Source organism: Aulonocara sp. 'chitande type north' Nkhata Bay, linkage group LG2, assembly GCF_057382095.1.
Source record: "Aulonocara sp. 'chitande type north' Nkhata Bay isolate Kocher_YH1m ecotype deep benthic linkage group LG2, A_spYH_male_GT1.1, whole genome shotgun sequence".
NCBI lineage: Eukaryota > Metazoa > Chordata > Actinopteri > Cichliformes > Cichlidae > Aulonocara > Aulonocara sp. 'chitande type north' Nkhata Bay.
Window position 1 is genome coordinate 29991967 of NC_141345.1, and position 11670 is coordinate 30003636.

At 40.4% G+C, this 11670-nt stretch overlaps 1 pseudogene; it reads left to right on the forward strand.

Annotated features, from left to right (window-relative positions):
- Window positions 1–7159: 7159 nt before the first annotated feature.
- Window positions 7160–7638, forward strand: LOC147338162 (tyrosine-protein phosphatase non-receptor type 18-like; annotated as a pseudogene).
- The last annotated feature ends 4032 nt before the right edge of the window (window positions 7639–11670 follow it).

Sequence of the window (11670 nt, forward strand, 5' to 3'; positions counted from 1 at the left end):
ACTTTGGAAAGGTTCATGAGTTCACAGCTGTTCTTTGGAGAGGCTGCGATTGTTTGGTTCACTTTAGTACGTGGGGTGTGTGTGTTACTTTCATGATTTCTTTTTGTACTTTTAGTACAATATATTGTCTCTGATTTTCTCAAAGCCCAATAAAAAAAGTTTTCGTGACTTTAAAATGTAATAATAATGAAGAGAAAATTCTGTATACAGTTATATAACAATATACATCAATCAATCTGATTTAGCCATTTTCCTCTTCTTGCAGCTTTGGCTTTCTTGTATAAAAATTTTCAGTCCAGCATGTTTGAAATGCTTTGTTGCTGTGACATGACATTAAAATGACAAAAAGCTATTTATGTGTTTATCCAGTCAGGCTTTCTCTCTCTTTGTGTTTTGTTGAAGTCGGGGCACATTTGTGAGTTAATTGCTGTACAGGATATGATCAGACAGATATCCATTGAATACAGAAATTGTCATATTTCAGGAATTTCTGGACAGTCCAAGTTGGTTTTAATCCTGTTTTCATACAAGTACAAATGTAAAGGCTATTTATTTCTGGACATCCCAGAGGAAAACAAAATTCTGAACTGTGGCAATATGGCATCCCTTCGTTTTTTTGAGGTCTCCGCTTGTTTTAAGCTGCCATAACTGTGTCTGTTTGCATACGTATTTGACTCTGGATGAGCTTCTGTGCAGTCTTCAAAAAACCCAACAGAAGATAGCTTGACTGTGGGTCAAATACTAATGGCGTGATAAGCGGGCGAGCCCCACCACCTGAGCTACAGCCACCCTTACAGTGGCATCATTGTTTTCAACATTTTATTTCACTTTACTTATATTAACTTATCTTCTCAGCAGCTGGCTCATGGACCAACAAAAGCGCAGCCAGAAGTGTCCTGCAGACTGGTTGTACCACACACTTTGGGCTCTCCATGTATACAGGTGATCCAAAGCCAGGAGAAGCATGCTGAGCCGCTGAGCTGTTGGCTGGTGTTTTCAGCAATGCCTTCTGCCTTGTGGTTGCACTTAGTTAAGGCTGTATAACCTGCACTGACCAGCACACTCAAAGACTTTCCTCTTGGAAGAACTGCTGTCATGCCTGTTGTTGTGTTGTCCTTTCTGACTTAAGCTTGCTTATTGTTGTTTCACCTGGTTCTTGTTGTCATAAGTGTCTGAATTTCAGTGATATAAACTGTCATTTATGGTCTCTGCTCTGTACATTTCTTCTAATGTTCTTGCACAGATGCCTCTTAACATCAAACCCCCCTTTGGAGAGGAGGTGAGACAATCTGTTAAGCGCAGGAGGTTTACAGTATATACACTACGGAGACTAATGATTAATTTGAAAGAGGTGTGGAGGATGACACAGATGAGCCTGAACTAGAGTGGTGTAGTGCTTGACACTGTCACCTTGCAGTAACAAAGTCCTGGGTTTGATTCCTGACTAGACATGTTGTCGGTTTTACTTCCAGACAAGGAAGTAAAACTGACAAGATGCCAACAATAATAAAGTAAAATAGGAAATGACTCGACAGGAACCCAGCATGTTCGTGCACTGGAGGCCACAGATACACAGATGGTGTCTTTTGCAATAATTAAACCTTGTTATACCCTCATAACAGGCATTGATTGTAGTTATGCACCTAATCACCTTTCAATGTGCAGCTAAAGTGTTTTATGTAGGGGCTCAAGTATTGTAACCTGAATATTTTACAAAACCCTTTAGTCTCTAAGGCAAATTAAGCAGTAAGTGAAACCCAGAGTAAAAAGTAATTGAAACAAAACAAATTGTTAACAATTGTTAAAAACAAAACAAACTGGAGATCCTTAAAGAATTAATCAATGAGGGGGAAAGATGTAAGTAAGCTTCTAATTTACTCCAGTGCCCCGATAAACCTTCATCACTGACCTTGTTGACTTTATTGCACTATATTTGGTTACCTAGGAGGTGCACACCTTGTTAGCCCTCATACTCGCAAATGAAGATTATTGTAATGACACAGGCTGATCACTGATTTTTGTGAACCTCTTTCAAATCAAGGCCTGATTTAGACTTTAGAATCTTTGTAGAGCCAGTGACGTAACCCATGTAAGTGGCCAACGTTGTTGCCCACATTTATGCTTGTTCTGGTGTTTCAGAGAGGTTAAATTGAATTAAATTGAAGATGCAACACAGAAATGTGCAATGCTACCACTGTTGGATGTGGTTGGTACAACCCCTCAGGCAAGGGGTAGCTTAGTCACTCTCTGATCACATGTCACTTTCAAAACATTCCTTGTTTTTCACCATGTGAATGCATATATCAGAGCTGCATTTGTGCTGAAGTAGTCAAACTGGGAAAAAAAAGGTTACCTCATGTCATCGCATAGAGGAGATGATCTTAGTCTTGAGAATCACTTTCAGTGAAAAGAATGAACTTACAATACATGACTTAGACACTTGTTGAAATATTCATGCTCTCTTTTATAAACAGCAGGAGGTCAGATTGTGGGTGTTGCTGCTTTGAATCACAGGACCAGCGGGCTGACGGGCAACAGCCTTCTTAATGAATGCTGGTGACTTATGTATGTATGCCCAGTGAGATATGAGGAGTCGAGATGCCTCGGCCCGTTTTCCAAAGGCTTACGAGTACACTTTCATGTTCAAACTACAGAGCCGCTGAGTTTCTGCTGGTAAGGTCTTTGTCTCCGAGCAACTGTCAAGCTCACTGAGGGGAGCCAACCATGTACAGGAGAAAAAAATTAAGTCACTTGTGCCAAATTAACTAAGCTACAGATGAATTAAACATGAATATCTCTCTTTAGTTAGAAATCCACAGAGGAGCACACTTACTACTGTGATTGTGATGCTTTGATAATGCCAAAAGAATCATTTCAATCACTGAGGGAAATCCATCTCATTATCACATCAGATTTTTTTTCTTTTTTGTTCTGCGTTTTTTAATTGAACGTAATATACACACTGAAATATGTCAAATGAAGCTAAACAGAAAAAAAAAAAACTCTAGGCTAGTGTGTCATGTGCACCTGAAAAGGAAGCATATTGCTAATTAATCCCCAGTAAAATGGATATCCTGGAAATATTACGTGTATCACTCTATGTGAGCTGCAGGATTTTCCTGGAGACACCGGACATCAGAGTCTTACTCTGGCATCCATCCTCTCACATTTCCCAGGAACTCTGTTGAGACTCCGGGCTGTCCTGCTCTAAAAACAGAAAGAGCCCCAGGGCTCCCTCACTCACGTTTTGAGCCATTTATGCACACTTGCTGTAGGTTTGCATGCTCTTAGACAAAAAAGGTAAATTTTTATCCCTATAGGTACAATGCACACAAATGTACCCCACCAAGGATTCATACTGGAAATCAAATAACTATGTATACCTTTTAGGGGACCAAATAGATATAGATAGATGTTCTTCAACAAAAAAGGTTCAAATCGATGCTGTTTTATTCCTAAATTTTAAGTTGTGATATTAGGAGGCATCTATGTTTGCAAAAAGAAATTAGGAGAAATGGTATTTCAGAGCATTACAGGCATCGCAGAGGCCTAGGTTTGAATCCACACCGAGCTAACACAGCCGTGTTATGATAAAGGCTGACCCACCAGTTCATATCCAAGCATATGAATGAATAAGGAATCACCAAGCACTCAGATAAAAAGCAAACGTCTTCATTAGCCACTCAAAACATCTCAGCTGCTCTAAACAGTTAAGTCACGAGGCTCCATTTCTCATCGTAATCTAATCTTCTGTGAAGCTTAAACACGGTAAACATTGATCAGGCCAGAGTGTTTAGGACAGCAAACATAGAAGCCTTTTATCATTTAGAGAGAAGCTACAAGTCTCTTCAACACGATGGCCTTTAATCTCTGTCATAAGCAATCAGAACCCTGCTAGTCTGACCGTGAAATCAAACTAAAATGCAAGTAAATCATCAATTTACTTGCATTTTATGAAGCTCCAGGTCAAACTGTAGAGACTGTGATACTTGTTCGCCGTACAAGCAGCTTTTTAAAAATTGATTTTATCTGCTTTTGTAATTCAATTTTCCATTTTTACCTCCAATTATCCTGCTTGGTCACATTTAGGTTGTTTGGCTCGTGAAGCACATTTAGTAGATTGATTTGTCAATTTTAGATAAAATCATCTTGAATAACAGTGAGCTCTTAATTTGAAATAAAGATATGAAGAGCAGAGGGTCAAAATGGTCAAAACTTTAATCAGCGTTTATGAGAGCTGGCAGAGCTCTTGTATGGAGAGCCTGTTCTCTTCCTATTAACGCCATTGTATGGACATTAGTTGTAAAGCACCCAAAAGGCACTTGTATGACAGAAGCTAGACAGCTAAAATAATCATTTACACCTGTTTTTACAAAGAAAAGCCCAACTTTGGATATAGTTTTTGCAAACATAGTATTGATCACAAGTCAGAATAGAAATGTAAGAATGCTAATTTTCTTTTTTTCCTGCATGGTGATTGATCTGTTAAGGTTTTACAACAGGACATACTCCCTTGAGGGCAGCCATTTCCAAACAGTAAGTATGACAGATGATGGGAATGAAATTAAACTAAAGCACAAACTCCCATCTGCATAAGAAATAGTAGGTTGCAGAAGTTGAAAATTCTGCTGGTTTGATGTGTGAAATGAAAATGGTGAATGTTCTAAAGTGACTCAAAGTGCTGTGATACCCCTAACACTTATGAAAGGTGTTTTACTAAAGGAACTATATCTTTTGTCTCTACCCATCATAAAAATATACAATTATGATATAAAATGATATAAAATAATGAAAACTGCAAGAAGAAACAATATTACCCCAGGATCTTTATTGTTTAGAGCTGCAGCTATGCAGGGCGACTGTGACTCAGGGGGTTGGGAAGCGCATCTGTAACCGAAAGGTTGCCGGTTCGATCCCCGGGCTCTCTGTCCTGGTCGTTGTGTCCTTGGGCAAGACACTTTACCCTACTGGTGTTGGACAACTGTAGCTTGCCTCCACCAGTGTGAGAGTGAGTGAATAGTGGCATTGTAAAGTGCTTTGGGTGCCTTGAAAAGCAGTGCTATATAAATCCAATCCATTATTATTATAATACCCCATTCATTCTGGAGTTAGAGTATATGTAGATATAGATAAGCTAAATGACCCTGCATGTGCTCTGGCTATAGTGGTGGTTTTTACTTGACATCTTTATTGTTGCACACGACATAAAACTGACAATTTCTGCTGCAACAGCTAGATCATTAAGAAAAGGGCATGAAAAAGAAACTTGAATACCACAACTAAAGTGCATTTAATTGTCAAGATAGATTATGTATTATTGTACAATCATGGTCTTTTAGCTTGCTACCATTTCATTTATTTTTTTTGATCCAACCATAGAACGTCTAATTATGATGTAAATTCTTCCCATGTAACTTTTAAATATACTATAAAATTTTAAACTTTGAATCGTAGCCTGGGTTCAGATCTACTCTGTGGAGTTTGCGTGTTCTCCCCTGTGTTTTCTCCGAGTTCTCTATCTTCCTTCCACAGTCTAAAGAAAAACATGTTAGATTGACTGGTGGCTGTAAATTGGTTGTAGTTGTGAATGTGAGCATGAATAGTTGTCTGTCTTTCTGTGTTGGCCCTGTATCAGAGTGTTGACCTTTCAATGGTGTACCCAACCTCTCCTTCCATGATGCTGTGATAGGCTTCAAACTTCCGCAACCCAGAAAGGGGATAAGTGGAAGAAAATGGATGAATGTTTTTGTTTGCTTTAAAGGTATTTCCCTTGGCTCTCTTTCTTTGGCTCTGATATCCACACCATGAAGCTTGAAGCTTTTATATCATCTTATCCAGGTAACTTCAGGGTTAATCAAGGGCTTTCTGTACTACAAAGGTGGTTCACTTCTTACCAGGTTATATCGCCATGATAACCTTATGCAGTGAAGCTATACAGCTTCACGGCAGGTTATGTTCCTGATTAGAAATCAACAGGTACAAAATTACTACCCGAAAATAGCATAGTTATCGTGCAAGATCCCTCAGACCTCTAGGTACAAATTAATGAAATGATTGGTTATAACCCAGCAGATTCTCCTGTGTCTTAATGCTAAAGTTGTGATATTGATAAGTCTATAAAGGTACAGAGTTGCCATTTGTGCTGGCTTTCTTTCCCCGCTACAAATACACTAAATACACTTAGTAGCTCTTTTTCACTCTTACCAACTAGCAGCAGCCCTAATGCCATAAATGTAATTAGACTTTTATTTTGAAAACGTGGTGATTTGATTGAACAATAATTACATGAATGCATAGAACTGCTCTATTAAATCTAAACATCAAATCTAAGATGATAATTGTAAAAAAAAAATTTCTGAGCCACTCTAATAAGCCCTTTCAATCTAAAAATGAGGTCACATTCTTACTTTTAAAGGAGGAAATAAACCTGGCAGAAATTAAGTTTGCTTGGTTATCCACATTTCCACAGAAGGCCGAGAAGACGCCCGACCTGTCATATACAATTTCTGACATGTTTTACTTTATAAATATATCAGAATGGGATCAGTAAACTAAAACTAAGACACGATGCTGCAGCCGGTGGATGTGAAGGTTAGGTTCTCACCCTGGTGACAAAGACCTCAGCTCATCGTCTTGAACGACAGCTGCAGCCCCATTGAGACGGATAGATGTGCAACCTTTAGAAGAACATGGTGCAGAATGATGAATGAGAGCACAGGGAAGACTGAGTGAGTTACAGTTATCACTGCTGTCACTTCAATCTGGGGAGGAAGCCAGCTGCCATTAGTGTGTGATTTCCAGTCCCGACCACGGGAGCGCTGAGCAGTTATTTAGCCCCAAGGCAACAAGGCCACTTAAGAGGATTGGGATTATTTTCTTTAAAGTTACAAAAGCCACTCTGCCAGTTAATGCCACAATTTCTGATTTTACATGAAGCAAAATAATGACAATAGCCTCCTTGTGAGAAAAATGATTTTTTTAGTACTTTAAGTATCGTCAGTTAACAACTGTGAAACTCATTTGCAGGTGCCAGAAAATATCTGCAGATAACTAATTTTCCTTTTCTCCTCATTTAGTGTTTTTGCAAAGATTTTTTTGTAGAAAGTGGAAGAAGATCTCTTGAATCAATCTTGAGAGATGTCTCTGACTCTTGGAAAACATATTAAAAAACAGGTACAAGGACATCCGTCCACAGTCTCAGGTGGAGCTGCCTCTGCTGATCACAGACTCTGATTCTGATTACATCAATGCCAGCCTCATCAAGGGGGCGACAGAAGACCGCAAGTACATCATCTGTCAGTGGCCCAACAGCTCCACGGTGACTGATTTATGGAGGATGATCTGACTGTACAATGCCAAGGTGATAGCCGTGGCCTGCAGAGAGTTAGAGCAAAAATGAAGAGTGTGCCTCGGTCGCAGCTCATCCCAGACACATCCCAATGACAATATGGTGGCGAAAACACTGACTGTTACAAACAAGCAGGCCAGCAGATTGCAACATCCCCTATAAGACTGCTGGAGTCCTGGATCTGCTGAACAGAGCCAGAAACAACTGACTACATCCATGAATTTCTGCTTACCAAGCAGATCATGTTGGAGTTCAGCATGATGAACATCGTCCCGGAGTTTAGGAGGTAGAGCTGAAGAAACCAGAGAAGTCAAAACAGCTGCTTCACAGCACACTGTGCTCAACGAGCCCAAACACATGCTAGGTCCCACCTCTTCAGATGGAGCCACGCCCAGATCTAATGGTGCAAGCAGGATGCTGCCCGCCCCCTATTACTATGACAACAATCCCAAAGGAGTAGTGGCTGCTCCCATCTACAGCACCATTGAACCCAGAACTGAGCTGCACAGTTTGTCACACTCAGCCACTATCACCTGGTTTCAGCTGAACAACCTTCACTGGACGATAACAATTATGAGGATTTATCCTCTTCACTCTCAGATGTGATTAGCTTCTGTTTGCCTGGACTGATACCATCCAGAACTTTCCCTCCCAGTTCTTCACACATGGATGCTTTCAAAGACCTACTTGACCTCAAACTGAAATGCTCTCAGGTTTAACTATTTGGTTCAGAAGCCCAGAGGACCCAGATATCCTCTACCTGAGGGGAGTCGACTGGAGAAATTAACTGGTTGAACTTTAATTCAATTTTGTTTTATTTATATGGCTCCAAATCACAATAACAGTTGCCTTAAGACATTTTATATTGTAAAGACCCTACAATAGTAAAAACAAAAAAAACAAAAAAAAAAACCCAGAGAGGACTCCAACAATTATAGGGAGTGCAGAATTATTAGGCAAGTTGTATTTTTGAGGAATAATTTTATTATTGAACAACAACCATGTTCTCAATGAACCCAAAAAACTCATTAATATCAAAGCTGAATGTTTTTGGAAGTCGTTTTTAGTTTTAGCTATTTTAGGGGGATATCTGTGTGTGCAGGTGACTATTACTGTGCATAATTATTAGGCAACTTAACAAAAAACAAATATATACCCATTTCAATTATTTATTTTTACCAGTGAAACCAATATAACATCTCCACATTCACAAATATACATTTCTGACATTCAAAAACAAAACAAAAACAAATCAGCGACCAATATAGCCACCTTTCTTTGCAAGGACACTCAAAAGCCTGCCATCCATGGATTCTGTCAGTGTTTTGATCTGTTCACCATCAACATTGCGTGCAGCAGCAACCACAGCCTCCCAGACACTGTTCAGAGAGGTGTACTGTTTCCCCTCCTTGTAAATCTCACATTTGATGATGGACCACAGGTTCTCAATGGGGTTCAGATCAGGTGAACAAGGTGGCCATGTCATTAGTTTTTCCTTCTTTTATACCCTTTCTTGCCAGCCACGCTGTGGAGTACTTGGACGCGTGTGATGGAGCATTGTCCTGCATGAAAATCATGTTTTTCTTGAAGGATGCAGACTTCTTCCTGTACCACTGCTTGAAGAAGGTGTCTTCCAGAAACTGGCAGTAGGACTGGGAGTTGAGCTCGACTCCATCCTCGACCCGAAAAGGCCCCACAAGCTCATCTTTGATGATACCAGCCCAAACCAGTACTCCACCTCCACCTTGCTGGCGTCTGAGTCGGACTGGAGTTCTCTGCCCTTTACCAATCCAGCCACGGGCCCATCCATCTGGCCCATCAAGACTCACTCTCATTTCATCAGTCCATAAAACCTTAGAAAAACCAGTCTTGAGATATTTCTTGGCCCAGTCTTGACGTTTCAGCTTGTGTGTCTTGTTCAGTGGTGGTCGTCTTTCAGCCTTTCTTACCTTGGCCATGTCTCTGAGTATTGCACACCTTGTGCTTTTGGGCACTCCAGTGATGTTGCAGCTCTGAAATATGGCCAAACTGGTGGCAAGTGGCATCTTGGCAGCTGCACGCTTGACTTTTCTCAGTTTATGGGCAGTTATTTTGCGCCTTGGTTTTTCCACACGCTTCTTGCGACCCTGTTGACTATTTTGAATGAAACGCTTGATTGTTCGATGATCACGCTTCAGAAGCTTTGCAATTTTGAGACTGCTGCATCCCTCTGCAAGATATCTCACTATTTTTGACTTTTCTGAGCCTGTCAAGTCCTTCTTTTGACCCATTTTGCCAAAGGAAAGGACGTTGCCTAATAATTATGCACACCTGATATAGGGTGTTGATGTCATTAGACCACACCCCTTCTCATTACAGAGATGCACATCACCTAATATGCTTAATTGGTAGTAGGCTTTCGAGCCTATACAGCTTGGAGTAAGACAACATGCATGAAGAGGATGATGTGGACAAAATACTCATTTGCCTAATAATTCTGCACTCCCTGTATATGACCCCCTATGAGCAAGAGTGTTGGCAACAGTGGAAAGGAAAAACTCCTTTGTAACAGGAAGAGACCTCAGGATACTGAACCCTGAGCCACTAAAAGCACTTGTATAGATGACTGAGGCTTGTGATAAGAAAGTGCTTTGTGCTTCTTAAATAGAGAATAAGTATTAGTCCATTTCATTATATGCAAAGAAATAAATAATAAAAATAACCTAAACAAAACTCTGTATGCTTAAATCAAATCCTGTATGATAAACCTAAACTAGATAGCATAAAAACATAAATTCCTATATTCTCACAGAGTTCCTAATAAAATAGCAAGACAAAACCTTCATGCTGGCAAGGCCCTGATATAAATCTATTTCACTGGAGTTATGTTGTAGTGTCAGATGAGTCTTGCGCCTCTCTTGACCTGCAGTCACATCCACACATCCTGACACTGTCACCACAGCTCTGTCTCGTCTCCCTGTGCTGATGGACGGCCAGAACACAAACCCAATTCTCTCTTGTGCCCTGAATCCGCTCAGCATTCAGAGACTCCGTGTTGCAGAGACGCTGAGATCATCCCTCTTGCTGTTTGAGGATTTATGCCCAGTTTTTCTGCTTTTCAGTCGAGTTTTTTCCTTCACGTTTTGCCCGCAGAGAGTTAAGAGCAGCAGACGCATGGGCTGTCATGTTCCTGCACTGTCACAACTTGAGGTGCTATTCAAAATGCTGTCACGCACAACTGCAGTGTGAGCTTGCATCTCGTGTCAAAGAGCTCACACACCGACGCCGCTTGTCTTGGCATTTCTTAGAGTCACCACATGCCAGCTATGGAGGCGTCAAGTGGGTGGAAAATGTCAGGTTTTTGTAACCTTTATTTAAGTTGGGAAAAGGTGATGCAACAGCAATAAAATGTTGCTTCAGATTCAGACCAGGGAGATGCCAAATGAAATCTTGAAGATTGTGCATTAATAAAGAACCAATTAAAATGAGCTGAAAAGAGCTTCTGATTATTTTTCCCACACATCCACATATTTCTGGACAGTTTAGGATTTTAAAGGACTTTAAAATCACAAGCTAACATTTCTAAAATCATCTATATTGAAGCTTCAGAGTATCATTTAGCTACTCTTTTCCCCTCGGGGAGTTCAGATGTCAGGCTGAGAGGCAGTACAGCACCACTGTGGGCGAGATGTGATACATAAAGCAGCAGCACAGTAGCCAAAAGTTTCTTGTTTTGTCCTGTTTAAACATCCTACACTGCAGGTTTCCTTCAGCGGGATGTGTTAACTATAATATGGAGAAATCCACCACTGTGTGTTGTACCCATAATGCACATTTAATGTACACATTAAACAGCATGCACAATATAGGCAGAGTATAAAAAGGATGAATATGAGAACAAGATGAAACGGGTGCACTGTCATAATGTTGTATCACTGTGACAAATAATTCATAATCTTTTTGATCTTTACTTATATTCCAGTAGTCTTTAAAGTGCCACTAACCATCAGCTAAATCCTGTTACACCAATTCACAGCTCACTGATCGTAACTTTCCCCGTAAGTCAAATAATCAGGGTAAAACGTGCCAGGGTAAAAAACATTAAGGGGTCCACCACTGGCTGTAGCTCCACAAAGACTGTGGTGTGCGCCACATGATGTGATGTCAAACACCAGCATAAAAACTCCATACGTGATTCGAGCACAGTTAACTGGAGATATCATTGAGGAAGCCTGTACTAAACACATAAATCTGGGGGTTTATCAGATAACTTTGAGCCTTCTGTCAGTAACAAGCAGATTTCAATATTCTGTGTCCTGTTCATGGTTCGGCTTGGGTGCCTC